The sequence below is a fragment of the Buteo buteo genome, chromosome 5 (assembly GCF_964188355.1).
Source record: "Buteo buteo chromosome 5, bButBut1.hap1.1, whole genome shotgun sequence".
Lineage (NCBI taxonomy): Eukaryota > Metazoa > Chordata > Aves > Accipitriformes > Accipitridae > Buteo > Buteo buteo.
Genome location: NC_134175.1, coordinates 32,820,733 through 32,838,047, shown reverse-complemented (window position 1 = coordinate 32,838,047; position 17,315 = coordinate 32,820,733). Strand labels below are relative to the sequence as shown.

The 17,315-nt window shown below is 42.7% G+C and overlaps 1 protein-coding gene across 1 annotated transcript in view; it reads left to right on the top strand.

The window, feature by feature from the left end:
• Nucleotides 1–5,175: 5,175 nt before the first annotated feature.
• B3GALT1 (beta-1,3-galactosyltransferase 1) overlaps nt 5,176–17,315 on the top strand; it is a 218,858-nt gene continuing 206,718 nt past the window's right edge. The window contains exon 1 of the mRNA XM_075028534.1: nt 5,176–5,330. The gene's annotated coding sequence lies outside the window, so the exon portion shown is untranslated. The remainder of the gene's footprint in view (nt 5,331–17,315) is intronic.

Genomic DNA, 17,315 nt, shown 5'->3' with positions numbered 1-17,315 from the left:
TATCTTATATCACTGTTCAAGGCAATCACAAAGAAATATATATTTATGGAGTCTTTAAATACTTCTAAGTATATTCACTATGTTCATAGTGACATTGCTATGAAGGACACTATATAAATGGAAGCTGTGCTTGCAACTGATCACTTCAGATAAACAAACATCTTGAAGGACTCACCCAGCACACAAAGGAAGTTGCCTTGCCTTGTTCATGGGGAGATTAGCTCTCTCCAACTGACGTAATATATGGTAGATAAAATAACGAAAGGAAATACTTCTTCATGCAGTCTGAAATAAGATCATAATGCACATCCAGAAGAGATCATGTGAGCAAACTCTCTGGGGCAAGAGCTCTGTTTCCTTACTTGTTTACGTAGCACCTAGCGCAGAACTGTGATTTGCATCTCACAACACACATCTACATAATATTAACAAATGGGTTACCAAATGAGGCTGAATAACACTACCAAATTGTAATGCATTTAAAAATAAATAATCAAATATTCCTCCCACAGATCTGTAAAGGCAATGCTGCATCTATGCATCAGTTAAATATTCAAACCCTACCAAAAGGGAGGAGTGAAATAACGTTTATCTCTAAAAGGTTATTTTACAGTTTGATGTAAAAGATCTGCTGATAACTGTGCCTCACAGAAGGGCTCAACTAACAGTTTGCTTTCTAACACTAACTGCCAATACACAGCCAGGACTGATGACCCCACCAGACCAAAGGGATATTCTACACCACATGACGTCGTGCTCAGCAATAAAAGCTAGGTAAAAGGAGCAGCAGGCTGACATTGGTGGTTACAAAGTTTGTCTACTGAAACAATCACTGGTGTACTGAGGTCCTGCTTCTCAGAAGTGGCTGGACATTGCCTGCTGATGGGAAGTAGTGAATGAATTCCCTCTTTTACTTTGCTTATGCGCATGGGCTTTGCTTTATTAAATTGCCTTTATCTCAAACCTCAAGCTTGTCCATCTTATTTTCTGCCCGTCCTGTTGAGGAGGCAGAGTGGAGAGCAACTGGGTGGGCATCTGGCAGCTGGCCAAGGCCAACCCACCACAGCAGGGAATATCCACAGTATTTTATAATTTGGAAGTTTTGTCAGCCTATCACCATCCTGGAAATGGTTTTGTGTTTTCTGGTACTTCTCCTGGATATCAAACCCATACTGCAGTTATTCCTCTTTGAAAGTTGGCCTGGGTTAGACTCACCTATTCAGTGCCCATACAGTTATTTCCTAGTAATAGAAAATATGACTCATATCAGAAAACAGTAGCAGATAATGATGCAATTTATGTATGTCTATAGGTAGAGCTTTCATCCGATAAAAGCGGGGCAGGGCACCAAGAGACAAAGACAACAGATCAATCAGTGGAGAAAAGACTAGATGAAGCATGGAAAATCTGAAGATTTGATGTTTAGTATAATCAGTCTTCAGCTGGATGCACAGTTAATATAAAAACATAATACTAGGCCTACACTTACTGCTACCTACATTAGCAAAATATTAACTCCCTGTGAGGTGATTCTCTCCAAAACCAATGAATTTCTTACATATAAAAAAATAGCAGAGAGACAAAAAGTAAAATGCCTGCATGAAGTCATGAACAGAACAGGTGGAAACATCTTGTAACTGGGAGCCTAAACCACTTTCTTTAATTGGGGAGCCACCTGGGGCCACAAAGATTTTCTGCATGGAGATGGAGTAATTTTTCAAAGCGTACACATTGTTAGTAAAAAGCAGAACCTGTCCTAAAACCTGAGGTTAAAGACCAAATGATATACAGCAACTGTGTTTCTTTTTTTGGAGTTGAATTTAAGCACAGTTCCTACTGTTTGCCAAGGTCCCCAATACCAGCACTTAGACCACAGTTCGCACCTTGTTGGCAGTCTTAACAGCTGAACCAGTGATTAAGTAGGTGTGATTCCTGACTTCCTCCATCACCCCTACAAGTCTGTTGATCCAGGACAGAACCGACTCCTGCTGACAAAGCTATATGGGGATTGTATTTCTTATACTGCTTCTGCTGTGAGTAAGAGTAGTTCAGCTCCTGTACGCCCTGTTAGTGCTTTTCAAGAGTACTATATTGTTTTTCAGAAAGAACTGTCAAACTCTTCTGCCTTATGGGACTGAAGGCTAAATTACAGTTTTGTGGGCTAAACTAATCTATGCAATTTTACTGTGATACAAAAAAAACCCCCACAAACAGTTTACCAAGGTACTAAGAGCTCTGCTAAATTTTAGAAAATGTTACATGTACTGTAAAGCACTTTAATGAACAGGCCCGTATATCAGGTGTGCTGCTTTCCACTTTGTCACATGTTTTCCACTTTAAATTATTTGGTGCTCCTATGCCTGTAACAACCACCTTCCCTCTGAAAAGTTTTGTCTCAAACAGGATATTTAGCTGTTATGTGGTATATCCTCTTTCTATTCGGAACAAATTCTGCTTAGAGATCTTAATCACTTTTGAAAAATTATATTACTCTCTTTTTTGTAGCTAAACTACAGGTTTATGCTGGCAAGTAATGATTTAGTTACTTTACACACTGAGCTGTGTATATGCTTGCAAAAAGCTGATGTTGAACCTTAAAGGCTACTCTTTTAACATGAAAATAATATTCAAACAGGATATCTGAATTTCTGTTTACATTTTTACATTAAGTTTAAAATAATAAAAATAATGGCATTTATGTTCTAGTTATCATGAAAGAGCTTCACTTATAAGGATTATTTTTCATATTTTCTCCTCCTTCGTGCAATGCTTTAGTTCTGCAACATCTGTAAAACTCAACAGTAAATAATGTTTGTTGTTGGGGTTTTTTTCCAAGATAAAGATATAGCTGACATTAAATGTCAAAAAAACACGTCCTGCTTTAACAAAGAGTAACAAATATCATACTTTTGGTGAGTATAAAATCCTATTATTAACACTGTACTTTCTCAAGGCTTGAGGTGGCTCCTGAACTAATAAAAGCAATTTTCTAGAAGAAAAACATCTCTGAGCTATTGCACAGTGTCTAAACCAATAAATATTTAAAACATTTCTACTTCCTTCCAAACAGAAGCGGGTGTATTCAGTGTTCACACTGGACACAGTAAACTCAAATGTATCATTGCCACCAAAAAAAAAAAAAAAAAAAAAAAAAAAAAGGTAAACAGTTGAAGAGTGGGAAAAGAAATTTACCACTGCAGTGGATCAGTCTCACCAGAATAAAATTTGCATTAAAAGGTTGCTATGAAAAGAAAGGGCATGACCTTCAGGTTGCTTAACAATAGTAGCAGTTCTGAACTCAGCACAAATAAGGGTACCTGCATCTGGTACAACCAAACAAGGAATTCTGCCCATAAATAGTATCCAATATTAGTATTAACAATAAATTCCTTCAGTAAGACCTAACAAACATTTACTTATGACCAGATTAACTTGAGAGGTTATTTCATTTTAGAAACATTTCTAAAAAAGCATGAAATATGATGGTAAGCCATTACAAATTAAATAAATCTCCGCACCCTTTTGAATCAGCTGATAAAGTACAAAACTGGGTAAGGGGCCTTTCTTGACAAGCAAATGCCAAAACAGTGGATAAAGACCAACACCACCGAAAAGAATCAAGCAGTGAACCATCTTTCTGAAATGTTTTCAAGTATTATTCACCTGGCTTTTTAGAGAAAGAGATTGGAAAAGAGGGAAGAGACATTTATTGTAAGTATAACCGAAAACTTAAGAGACTCTAATAATTATTAGTTACAGAAAAAAAGTGATAATAATGCAGTTACAGTTGTGTCCCTCTCCTGCTGTTACATCCACCCTTCCACTGCTCCTCTGGATCCCCCCACTGATCAGTTTCATTCTAGGTTAGGAGCGTGAGGGGGTGAGGGGGTGAAAACAGTGTTTTGTGAGCATCTGGAGTCCTTGGCCAGAAGGATTGTTCACGTTTATGATTTCTTCTTCCACCTCTAGGATCCACTTGAGGTCATTTTTATCTTTGCTAACATTTTTTTCTACTTTTCTCTTTCTTCACTGATCTGCAGCTCCAATTTACTATGTACGTTACTCTTTAGATATGTCAGATACTATTTCTTCGTTAACCTCAAAACCAGTTTCGTCCAGCTCCAGGCCTGCATTTCCTTAACTGACCATGGGTAAGCCGTTTATGGCCGTTAAGGTCTCCAGTACCAAGCCTGTGCCCCTTCCCTTATCATCCTATGCCAATACCCCTCTATGGTGCATCCTGGGCCCTCACTTCTCCAGGGCCTCTGTGACCCTACCGGGCCGGTATACCTCACAAAAGACCTCATTCCACATAGAATAACAGCGATGCAAAACTATGGTTGTACCCCATAAACAAAAGTTAACCAGAGACACCTGGTCCATCGGCAAAACCGCTGCTACAGCTGAACCAAGCGAAACACAGGTGCAGGCAGGTCAGGCGCAGCCGGTGGGACAAGCCTCGGTTCTGAGGCCTTGCAAACTCGGTACGAACCTCACGGCCAGCCACGGCCACAGAGGGTATTCGAGGGTCCGGCGCCAGGCGCCACGCCACGGCACACCCAGCGCGGCAGCCCTCCGGGACGCCGTCCCCGACGCCAAGGTCGGCGGCAGCCGCCCGCCGCGGGGATGGTGCCGGCGGACACGGTTTCATTCAGCTTAGCGGGATTCCGCCGAAAAAGATGCATCCTCACCACGACCTCCGCCCTTTTTTTTTTTTTTTTTTTTTAAACAGAGCGCCTCGGCGTGAAGTTTGGTGCTCCTGCGCAAGCGGGGGAAGGGCGACGCACGTTTCCCACCTGAAAGGCCGGCCCTCAACCCCGCTCCCGTGTCCAGAGCGGCTGGGGAAGGGCGAGACCGGCCCCGCCGCGCAGAGTTACCGCTGCCGGCAGCCACCACCGGGATGGAGCGAGTCCCGGTGAAGCCGAGGCCCTGCCTCAGCCCCGCTCGGGCCCGGCCCGACTCGGCACGGTAATTCGCACGGCCCCTCCGCCTCACACCCGCGGCGACCCCCGCCGCCTGGCGCCGCTCCCCCCTCCCGGAAACACGGCTGCCGCAGGGGCGAGCTCCCATTGGTCCTTTTCCGTCACACCTTCCCGCCTCCCCGGCGCAGCGCGGGCGGCGATTGGCTACTGGCCGTTGTCAGTCGGAGAGGGCGAGCCCCGCCGGTGCCCGGGCTGCGCTCTCGTGAGGCGGGCGCTGCTGCCGGGCTCCGCGGCGGCTGGTGCGGCTGCGGGCGGAGCAGTGATGCCGGCTGCGGGGCGGCGTATGGCAGCGGGAGCCCGGCACGGAGCGGCGTGCGCCCAGGCGGGCGAGGGCGGCGAGCGCGGCCGGTAAGGTCTGGCCGCGGGGAAGGCGGATGCCTGTCTCCGTGCGCGTCCTCGAGCCGAAGGGGCCGGCGGCAGCGCCGGGCAGCGGTGCCGGCGCGGGTGGAGCGGCGGGCGGGCAGGATGCCTGAGGCGAGCGGCAGCGCTGGGCGGCGGTGGGCCGCGGCGGGCAGGGGTCCCCCGCCGTCCCTTGCCGTGCCCTTCGGCGCGGCGGTCCCGGCCGTGCCCCGTCCCGGTCCCCGGGCGGGACCGGCGGCGCGGCGGGAACTTCGGTGCCGCCGCCCGATTGGCGGCGGCCGGCGGTGCCCGCGAGTGCCGCGGCGGGGGGCGACACTAGCCCGCTAGTCGGGTCTGGCGGAGGGGCTGCGGTGCTGGCCCCGCCGCTCCTCCGTCGCCTCGGGAGGGCTGGGGGGGGGGAAGGGGGGCGACGAACGGTGCCGCCGAACGGTGCCGCCGGTGGCCCCGGCGCTGCGGGTGAGGGGCTGCCGGGGAGGTGGGGATGGTGGCTGGGAAAGGCGGACCGCGCCGCGTCCCCGCACCCATCGGGCGGGGTGCTGCGGGTCCCGCTCTCCGCAGAGGGAGCTGGGGGGGGGGGATGCGGTGTGGGGGTGCGGGCGAGACTGCCCGGCGGCCCGGCTCGCGCGGGGCGGGCGGCTGCTGCTCTGCGCGGGGAGCTCGCGCGCGGGTGGGGAGCGCGGCAACGGCCAGCGCGGGCGTGCGCGCGGCCCCGGCCCCGGCCCGGCGGCGGCGGTGGGGGTGAGCGGCTCGGCGGGGCTCGTCTGGGGCGGCGGCGGCTTGAACTTCCCTTCCAAGGAAGGGTTTTGGTCGGACGCGGTGCCGGACGCTCAGCTGGGCGATTCACAGGGGCGGGGGGCACTAACGAAGGGGGTGGTCTCGTTGTGGCCGCAGACGGCGTCTTAAAGTTATTAAAACAGTTAGCTCAAAGAAAAGTTATTTTAAAGTAAGGGTGAGGGTTGATATATGACCGCTGGCTCTGGAGACGGAGCGATTCCAAAGATGAAATCCCCTTTATCCGTGTGCGCTCTTCCTCATTGTTCTTCAGCCTGCTGTACTTTTAGGGACGGAAGGTAGCATTGGAAGGCTTTGAAGTACTGTCAAGTCTTGTTAATTTAGAAAAAAACGGCCTGTAGATGCTCTTTATAAACGTTAATGTAAACATTCAGATTCTTGATTGTATAACATTTTAAGGAATCGTTAGGATGCTGCCAGACTTTGCGATGATGGACATGATCCTTCAATCGTGGAAATAGAGTTTTGACACTGATTCAGTAGGAAGCAAGATAGCATTCACAATTAACAGTTGAAGAGAAAATAGTTTCTGTTATCTCTTGATTATTTTGGATGTGATAGGTTGGGCATTTTAAACATTAAGAAACATTTTCTGCAGAAAACATAAAGAGCGTTTAATTTGATTTGGTTCTTTTGTAGCTGTAAGCTTCCTTCCCTACTTTCTAGGAGTGTATTGATTTGGTTCTCTCTTTCTTGATACAGAATATTCTGATAAATTAATTCAGTTAGAAGGACGCATTCCATCACATGATGCATAACAAGCTTTCAGAATTTTTTAAAATCATGTGATAGATGGCAAGGATGAATAACCAGTGTAAGCACCGTTGTTACAAATACATGCTCTGCTTCGGAGAGCTGAAGCCCAGTTTTACAGCTGAGGGGAAGGCACTAGTAAGTGTAAAAGATTAGACGTGTGGAATTTATTACTGATACAGGTTAATATTGTTCCCTCCCTGCCTACTTATCCACTAAATGTTTTTGACAGAACATAAATTGCTAGTGAAATTTCAGTTTCTTGTACATCACTGATTCTGGATAGATCCAGATAGATCCAGCAAATGTCATATTGGCAAACCAGTTTTTCAGAAACCTCATTTCGTTAACTTGAATCAATGTCTTCAGAGTATTTTAGGTTAATTTGGAGAGCAACCCTGATCCAAATACGTTGCACATTGCCATGATGCAATGTCTGAGATGCGCTCAGTTGTGCAGTCTGCCTCATACCTCACGTCTGTTTTCCTTATGTGCTTTCTTAGGAAAGACAACCCCAAATTTTTGCGGTGGTTTTGTGGCAGAGACCAGTAGAATTTTTGCAAAGCTTGCAGGCTGAAAACACCAAGCCCTTTTTTTCCCTTGTGACTGACACCAAATTTTAATCTAAAAATCTAGTTTATGAATGGGTAAACTATAGAACCTTCAGCACATGAGTAGTCTTTATTCGTCATACTCATTTCACTGGGATAGTTATGAGGAGGACATGCATGCAGGAGAATGTATGCCGCTATTTCCTACATAGCCTATCTTTGTCTTAACTGGTTTTTTTCCTCAGAGTTATTAGGAAACCTTTTCTAAAAGATCAAAATATTTCAATTGTATATCTTCAGAAGAGTACTCAATTCATTGTTGATTTCTCTTGTCTGTTAGTAAGTAATGAACTATGGAGCAGGGATCGTCCCACCACTATAGTGAGTACAAATGTATTAACTATTTACTTGTTAAAAAATACTCATCAACCATATACTTACTAATATTCATAATTATCATTATTATTATATAATGCTTATACCTAGTTAAAACTAGAGGAGAATGCAGAAGTTTCAGACATTTTTAACTTGCTTTTCATAATTTCTTCCATATAAAAGAAAATGAGTCCACCTGTATGCCTCCCAACTAAAAGGACACACATTAAAATAACAAAAAAAAAATATTGATTTTCCTAAGCTGCTTTTGTACTAGTAATTTTTAAAGGGAAGTATTGCTATATGCAATATAATAAGAAATTTGGAACTGAAGCAGTCAATCATGTCACATTCTCCAACCTGCTGCCTATTTCGTTGCTTAGATAAAGATGGATACTAAAATATTCTTGGTGTAATTTGCCATGAGTAGTAGGAAAATTATTTCTTTTGATACAGCTAAGGAAAACAAGTGGCATGCTCTTTTAGAAATAAGTACATATGTACATTTAGTTGAACTACTGAAGAGTTGCAGAAGATGATAGAAAAGATGAATTAATTATCTATCTCCTAGTTGTATTGGATCATACAAACGGTACACTGATCTTTTTGGAAGAGCTAATGCTGGTTTTGAACTGCAGTTAAAATACTGGCTTGTAGCTGTTAGCACTGTCTCCAACACACACAGTGACTGTAAACACCGATGTATGGAAGCTCTGCAGAATTCCAGATAAACAGAAGTATAAAATGCCTCCACATCCAAGTGTTCCCTTGGTCACTTACAGGCTTTAGATGTTTCCAAATGGCGATAGTACCTGCTGCTGCCTAACACTGCCATAGGTGTATGTGAATGACCAAAATTGCTCTTCAGCTCCTGTATCTCCTGTGAATGCTTTCCAAGGAAGTTAACAAAAGATAGTCTTAAACAGGACATGGGAATTCAGCTCCTGATGCTGAGGACACAGCTTTTAAACAGAGTGACAGAGGGAGAGAGGTGAAGATGGGCAAGTTGTTCTTTGACTGGTAAGCAGGCAGGCGTAAATTTCGGCAGAGCCGTGCAGACTGCAGATGTATTGGTGCCTGAGATTAGCTTTCTAGAGTCCATCCAGGAGAAAGAAAGGTGTACAAGAGTCTCTCTGAGCCTTGGGCCTGCTTGTGAGTAGTATTAATACAGAGATTAATCAAGGTGTGATAATGAATTACAAATCTCATTTACGAGCACAACCCTCTTCTTGTATCGCTACCTAAAATGTAAAATTGCTAGGTATTCTGCGGATGTAGTGGGTGGTGGACACTCTTTTTTTAACCCTTATGCATTCTGATTTTTGTAGTTCTCAATTTAACCTCCCAAACTAATGGGAGTAATCTAAATATCTGCAATAGTTACTCATCAAAACTGTACTTTATTATTCCTTTAAGAATTGAAACCTATTATTTAATGCATAATTAAATGCATAATTCAATGTATAACATAATGTGTCACTATGTAGATTTATGAAATACATAACTATACATTGTTTCCTTCTGAATAACAAGTTACCAAATACTGGCAAGAGAGCTAAGGGTTAAGAGTGAATTGAATGAAGAATACGCTATAGAACTGAAACCAAGTGAGAATTCTGTGGAGCTATATTTATTCATTTCTATGGAGTGTTGCCAGCATACTCTCTCCCTTTGCAGAAGGTGTTCTGTATTATCAGTAGCCTCAAAATATTTCAGTTATAATATGCCTATTTCATCTATAAATACTTTCTGTAGAAAAGGGCAGAAAATACCCTATAGATACTGGCTTTTGCACTCGGTTTTTTAAGACTGCTGTCTGAGTACCAGTGAGCTTTAACTCTCACTATCTTTTGAGACTTGCTGTAGTAAAAATGTGAATGACTTACGTGCCAAACCTTGCTTCCCTTTGAGCTGTTCTGCAGCTCTGCTGTTTGAGGGGCTGATGTTTGTTTCTTTTGTCCCTCAGCAGGTGGCTACATTTTCACTGAAATAGCTGATCCTGCTGTGGAACAACATCTGTGGCTTTGTGGGGGTCACATTGGCTGGAGTAATTCAAATATTTCCTCCTGGGTCTGACCCTTATTTTTGTTTAAAGATATAGTGCTAAGTTATTGCTTAACATAGGATATTATATGTTAGAATTTATACTGAAGGTCTGCTGTTATTCAAATATGACCTGTATCTTTTATAGTGGATAAGAAGCAGGAGTGTAATCTTTTTTGTGTGTGTATTTTTTTCAGAGCTTAATAGAAGATTTTAGAGGAAATTGAAGTTAAGAATATCAGAAAAGCTGTATTGGGTCAGATCAGTGGGCCTTCATATTCAGGGTTCAGTCTCCAACAGTGATGTTAAGGGATGCTGTTTAGGGGCTGTACCTAGCCACTTTATGTATTGGTTCCCTTGTACTGCCCCCGTATACTTAGTTTGCATAATGTCTTACTAGCTTCATTAAATGTTCCTTAATTCTATTACTGGAGGATTTAGCAAGCAGAAGTTTTACGTTAGTTTATTTACCACCTTCGTGGTTGGTTCGATCATATCTTGCTTCAGACTTCCCTCCAACTGAAAAGCCTCTTTAGTATCTTTTTCTAAGGCATCTTTGTGATGTTTTGTTTGCCCTTCTCTGACTACAGTCTTTCCTTGAGATGCAGAGACCAGAACTGCACACACTACTTGAGATGTGGGTGGACTAAGGTTGTATAAATGTGCTCTGTCTTGTTGTCAGACCCTTTCCTCATGACACCCAGTGTTTTGCTAGGTTTTTTGGTTGCTGTTGAACATAAAACTGTTAATTCCAGGGATCTGTCAATAATGACTCCTAGATTTCTTCTCCAAGTCATTTGTCAGCATGGTGTGTATGTGATTTAGATTATTTGTCATTAGATGTATTGGCTTCCATGTATCTATACTGAAGCTCATTTGTCATTTTCTTGTCCACTCTGAGGTGCTCCTGGAGTTCTTTGTCATCAGTATGGCATTAAGTTCTGTGCTTGAAGGAAACTTTGTGTCTGTCCAAATTTTGCCAACAGTATCATTCCTTACGAGTTTTTTTGTGTGTATGTCTGATGTCTGAGAGAGATAAAAGTGTTGTGGCAAATCAGTCAAGGTGTTCATAGATCTTAAAAATGGCTTGTACGTAACACAGGCTTTGCTTTTTGTTGTTTTGTTTTTGTTTTTTTTCTTTGAACCTCAGTAAACATGAACTCAGAAGAATAACAGGTTAAGGCTGTGTCCAGAAACCCAGACCAGATAAAAAAAGGAAGAAAACTGTGAAAGATGCCATTCATAGCACTTAATCCAACTGCACTGAATGGGGAAATGAGAATGGTAGTATATGGTATTTGATGCACATTGATTGCTGTTAAAATTATGCTTAATTAAAACCAAAGAAGCTTTTAAAAGTATTGGAGTGCAAAGTGATGTTTACTCAAATAAGTTTAATGCTTTCCTAGCCTCTCTACAGATTCACTACACAGCAGTCTTAATTCCAATACCATCTAATTAATCACCTTCCACTTGTGAACTACATTTCATAGTAACATGAAAATAAGCAAAGCTTCTCCCCTCCTCCCTCCCAGTTTTATTAGAGGTTAGGCTGGAAGCCCACCATATAGAAAGGATCTCTTCATGTTCCTTGTTCAAAAGCAGGCTAGTCATTTGATATTCAGAGCATGTTGCTTAAAAGAGCTACTGCATTATAAACAACATTGAGAGTGAGGTTTAAAGAAACATTAGAAATGTATTATCAGTGTGCTGCATTATTACTTGGTGTTACTTAGTAATAAATGTGGTTTCACAGCAGCATAAGTGACTCCAGCAGCATGTCTGTGATGATCCTGTCTTCCCTTCTCCCAGTCACAATGACTCCATCTTTCCTAAGCCTTTGCGGAACCACTTCAGCACATTAGTCTGGCAGAAGACAACTCCTCCCTACTGGTTTAAAAAAAAAAAAACAAACAACAAAACAAAGCAGAAAACCATTTTCTGCCAGCTTGAATCTGCTTCACAGAGGACCTTATGAAGGCTGATGCAAGGGAGGACTTAGAACTATGAAGGTAAAGGCAAGAGGAGAGCAAGATGGTTGACAGGCAGCAGTTAAATTGCTTTATGTGCTTGTCAAATGCTAGCCTGAAGTGCTGTTCTGTTTCTTGATCTATTGTTGTTAAAGTACTTGGCAGAAGTACAGGACTATTTTAGTAGTCAACCTATTGCTTTGTTAATTTAAACATTTAGCTTAAAGAATTATATTTTACATCCTTTTAAGGAAGGCCCCAGCTGTTTCACTATCCATTGATGAGGTCATCTGCTGTGTAAATCTGGCTGTCTAAAAGACTGTGATACCAACTGTAGTTATTTGCAGCAATAGGATTCTTCTTTTGTTTTGTTTTGCACCATAACACAGTTCACCAAAACAGGTTTTTCAAATTAGCATGGATTCAAGTATGTAACAAACATAATATTTCTACTATTTGAATTCAGTAATAGGCAGTTTAAAGTCAGCTTCCTGATCTATTTAATTGGTGCTGTTTGCTAGAATCTGTAGCAGCCAAGACAAGGCAGGTTTTTTTGCCACAGGAAAAGGATTTGGTGTATCCCTTTTGCATGGTATGCTTGAAACTTGCCCAGTGCTACTTCATGACACACATGCAAAGTCATGGTCAGCTTTCTTGTTGGCTGATGCAGCTCAAGATTAGTTTAATGTATAACAGTGAGTTCATGGTAGCCTGCAAGGATGTAATGGAAGGACATGAACACAGTTAGTATGTAGTCTGCACTGTCTTTTTTTTCCCCCAGTACTTATAGGCCATGGTAGTGGTAATTGATGAATCTGTGCTGCATACATTTAGCAGCATACTGATAGAGCAGTGCCACTTGCACTGCTTATCTGCCTTAAACAGACTATCATCATAAAAAGTGGAACTTGTCTTCCATTGTTTAATTATGACAATATCTTCTTGTGTTAAGATGTATGCAATCATTCATCTAACATTTTTATAAGATACTTCAGAATCATCAGCCAAATTTTACTATATTCTTCACTAGAAAAAATACTTTCATGTAGGTAGGATGGTACATGTAAAGGAAGCCACACTGCTGTGGGCATCCACAAAATACTCTAAACCAATTAATTTCTTCTATGTACATTTTCTAAGACAACACTTTAAATCTCAAGAAATCATTTGGTCTGTTAGGCAGCTAGGAAGAATGGCATTAGTACATTCATGGCATTGTACTGTAAAAATTTATAAGAGTTTACTTAAAGCTTTCAGAATTTGCAAGATTTTTCCATGTAGAAAAATAATACATTTTGCTTGGATTCCAGACTTTGTAGTAAACCCACTAGTCTTTCTTTTTGCCAAGGTTTTGAGTATGCTAGGTGTTTGTTAAAAGGCCTCAGAAAATGCATCTTATCTCAAATGTAATCATAAACTGAATTCTGCTATATGTAGTTTGCTACTATATTTGCTTAAAAGAAGCTAGGAATTAACAGCTTTGCTAAAAGTTGGGTGAAAGACTCAAAAGTATGAGCATAGCTGATCATACTGCAGGTTTTCATCACATGAATTAAGCCTCATACGAAAGTTTCTCACCAAGTTAGTGGCAGCTAGGTGAGGTTGAGTCTGATGTCTCAAGTCTGCATATACTTGGTTGGGATTCACCTGTACCCTATCAGTTTGTTAAAGAGCACATTACTACTTCTGGTCTGTACACAAATATTTTGCTGTTGCAGCTCAGGTGAAAAAATGTTTTGCAAACTCTGAAGAGGCTAGCCTACTTGCTGGAAATTCTTACGTGCACATTTCAGATTACTGTACGAAGTTAAACATTTCCATTGATAAATCAGGGGTTGAAATAGACTATAAAAGTCTGGAATAGCATCTGAGCATCCGTTCTGCTACTGATGTTGCAAGTTGGATCATATTAAACGTTTCACATAGAAAATATACTGCTACTGAGATAAAATTGTTTTAACCATATATTCTGTCTAGTTTATGCAATTAGAACTCAAGGGGAGTAGAATTCAACATATATGTCCTAGTTACAAGTGAGAAGGAGATATTGAAATACTGTATTTATGGATATCTTAACCTGAATATTTCTCTGCAGAAATACAAAATCTTGATAGGTATAGGTATGAACAGAAGAAGTATGCATAGAGACATAAACCAAACTAGTTAAACCAAGAACTAACTTATAGAAGTTCTATACTGTTTATTCAGTAATATCCTTGCTTAAAAGGGAAATGAAATGCTATTGTTACTGGCACAAATTCCAAACATGGACAACTCTGTTGAAAAGTTCCAAACTAAAATGTTTGCTGTTAATTGTTTCTCGTTTGTAGAGAAGAAACAGTAATTATTCCTCTTTAAGATTTGGTATTGATATCACCTGAAGTCTTCTGCAAAGTGAATTTATTACTGCACCTCACATTGTAAAATTGCTCTTAAAATGGTCATGATCATTCCTGAGATTACAGCACTAACTGTGTCAAAAGTAACTGGCAAGAGACTTTGCTAGTAAAAGCAAAAAGCTCACCTGCAGGTTTTTGGAGAGGAAAGTCATGCCATAGCATCAGCTGTCCACTTTCAGACGTTTTGTCATTTCAGTTTTCTGAAACAAAATAATTATTTTTAGAAAGTAAAACATAAAATGACACCCTGCAAAATGGCTCAATAAAAATTGCACAGAAAATAACTGAGTCATAAGTAATAGGTTTTCTTCTGAAGATGTTACACTTGTACTAGGTATCAGACTATGCATCGAGTCATAGTAAAATGTGTGAATGAACGTGGATGATGCAGCAGAAGCGGTGGATCATGTAACAGGGAGATCGACACAGTAGGTTTCTGCTAGGTTTTGTTTGCCCTGCAAGGACTTCTTGGAACAAAGACACCCCACCTGGAGGTAGACAACTTCCCTGATGCTCTGCCTGTTGCTGCATTTCATTACTGGCTTTTGACTGAGGCAGCTGACTGTTGCTGGTTGGGTTATTGCAGATCGCTCTGGCTGGCTGTCATGGGATTGCAGGTCCACTTAGAGGTAAGCGCCAGAGCATAGGAGTTTGAGCCTGGGCCAGACCAAACCCATTTTATATAATTTTAAACTATATATTACTATATGTCGTGGTTTAAGCCCAGCTGGCAACGAAGCACCACGAGGCCACTCTGCTCACTCCTCCCCCTCAGTGGGATGAGGAGGAGAAAATATAACGAAAAGCTTGTGGATTGAGACAAGGACAGGGAGGGATCACTCACCAATTATGGTCATGGGCAAAAACCAGACTCAACTTGGGGGGAAAAAAACAAAACTAATTAAATTTGTTACCAATCAAATCAAAACGGGATAATGAGAAGTAAGACCAAATCTTAAAACACCTTCCCACCACCCCTCCCGGCTCAACTCCACTACTGATTTTCTCTACCTCCTCCCCCGCAGCGGCACAGGGGGACAGGGAATGGGGGTTGTGGTCAGTTCATCACACACTGTCTCTGCTGCTCCTTACTCCTCAGGGGAGCACTCCTCACTCTTCCTCTGCTCCAGTGTGGGGTCCCTCCCATGGGAGACAGTCCTTTGTGAACTGCTCCAGCATGGGCCCTTTCCGTCAGCTGCAGTTCTTGACAGACTGCTCCAGCATGGGCTTCCCACGGGGTCTCAGCCTCCTTCGGGCATCCACCTGCTCCACCATGGGCTCCTCCCGGGCTGCAGGTGGGCATCTGCTTCCCCGCTCCCCTCCACGGGCTGCGGGGGGACAGCCTGCCATCTCACCAGGGGCTGCAGGGGCATCCCCTCCTCCCCTGCTCCTCCTCCCCCTCCTTCCTCACTGACCTTGCTGCCTGCAGAGGGGTTTCCCTCACATCCCAACTCCCCTCACCGCTGCAGGTTTTCCCTTCTTAAACATGTTATCCCAGAGGCACTACCTTGGCCAGAGGGGGGTCCGACTTGGAGCTGGGTATGCTGCTAGCAGCTTCTCAGAGGAGCCACCCCTGCCGCCCCCTCCTCTCCTACCAAAACCCCACCACACAAACGTAATGCACTATTAACCACAAAGTCTGTGGAAGCCATGTATTGGTTAATGTGTCATAGCTGAGGTCACCTGGAAATAATCTCCTTTGTAATTTGAAAACTCTGAGAAAGGAAAATTTCTTTATAACCTGGTAAAAGTAAGCAACATAAAAGTGCTAATGGAACTTAGTTTTTTGTAAAGTATGTCCCTATTTTCTGTGTGGTCACTCAGCCAAGTTACTATGCGCTTTCATTTCACTGTTAGATAACTTGTTTGAGGTGATTGCCCTGTAGTGAGACTTCTGACATGAGCAAACAGGTCAATTACATCTGAGCAAGTCCTATGCGCTTTGTACAGTTGTCAGTGAAATGAAGGCTCAGACCTGTTGTAATTTCTGTGTAAGACCTTTTGGGCTCAGGTGGTTTTGACTTTGACTGCGTGTTACCTCGTATTTGGGAACTAACCTAGAGTCTGTACTATCCAGAATTATTGTTAATGCATTTTTTTCTAGCAAAATACCAATAAGGGTTCTGCATGGTTTTTCCAATTTTTATAGATCTACCCAAACTTTTAAAAAAAATGTTCTGCCCGTCTTCCAAACTCTATCCATTTTTATGTTATTGGGCCAATATGACTTATAAGCAAGGTTACACTTATACAACACGGACTCGTTTGAAAGTAATTTTTAATCGTAGTTTTAACAATGTGGCTTCAAGCAGTTGTATTAAAAATATTACATGTTTTTATGTTTTAAAACGTGTTTTGTAACTCTCTTTAAGACAAAGCATGTGCGCGCAGACAGAATGAAGCGTCTACTATCCTGTATGTTAAAACATCCTCTGAATAAAAAGTACAGTGATTAATACCAGAAATCAGTTTTAGTATTAGTTACATTACAAGTGCTTTTAGTAGTTCTTGTTTCTTTACAGTCTTTGAGACTGAATTATCTGTAGAAAAAGCTATGAAGTTTCTACACAGTGCAACAGAGACATGCTGTCAGCTTTGGCTCCCTGATTCCCCATTGCTCTGAACACCAGAGCAGATTTGCTTAGGCCAGATCAAGAGCAGCAGTCCTGGCTGGATGTGGTGGATCAGTTTCCAAGTCACATTCTGTCCACTGCATGCTGTAACTAATTGGTCCCAACTGCTACAGAGCACCCTGGGAGAGCCAGATTAGATCTGCTGGGTCTGAAAGTGCTCTCAGACACACGGACGTACATGTGGTGAAGCTCAAGGACACTACAGTTTGGTCCCCTAGGAGCCTTAGCCAGGTGGCATAAGCCAAATCTGTGTTGGTGCTGAGGACGCTACAGAATCAAGTAGCTGTTAACTGGCTTTGTGGCAGCTTGCTTCTCTTGCAGAGTGGAAACTTCATGCACTTGAGGGCCTGGCCTGGCCTAGCATTTCCACAGTGATGATAAAAATGCTGATCAGAACTTTAGTTTCATCCTTTCTCAATTCAAAAGCCTTCTAAATATGCAGTATGTACATATTTAT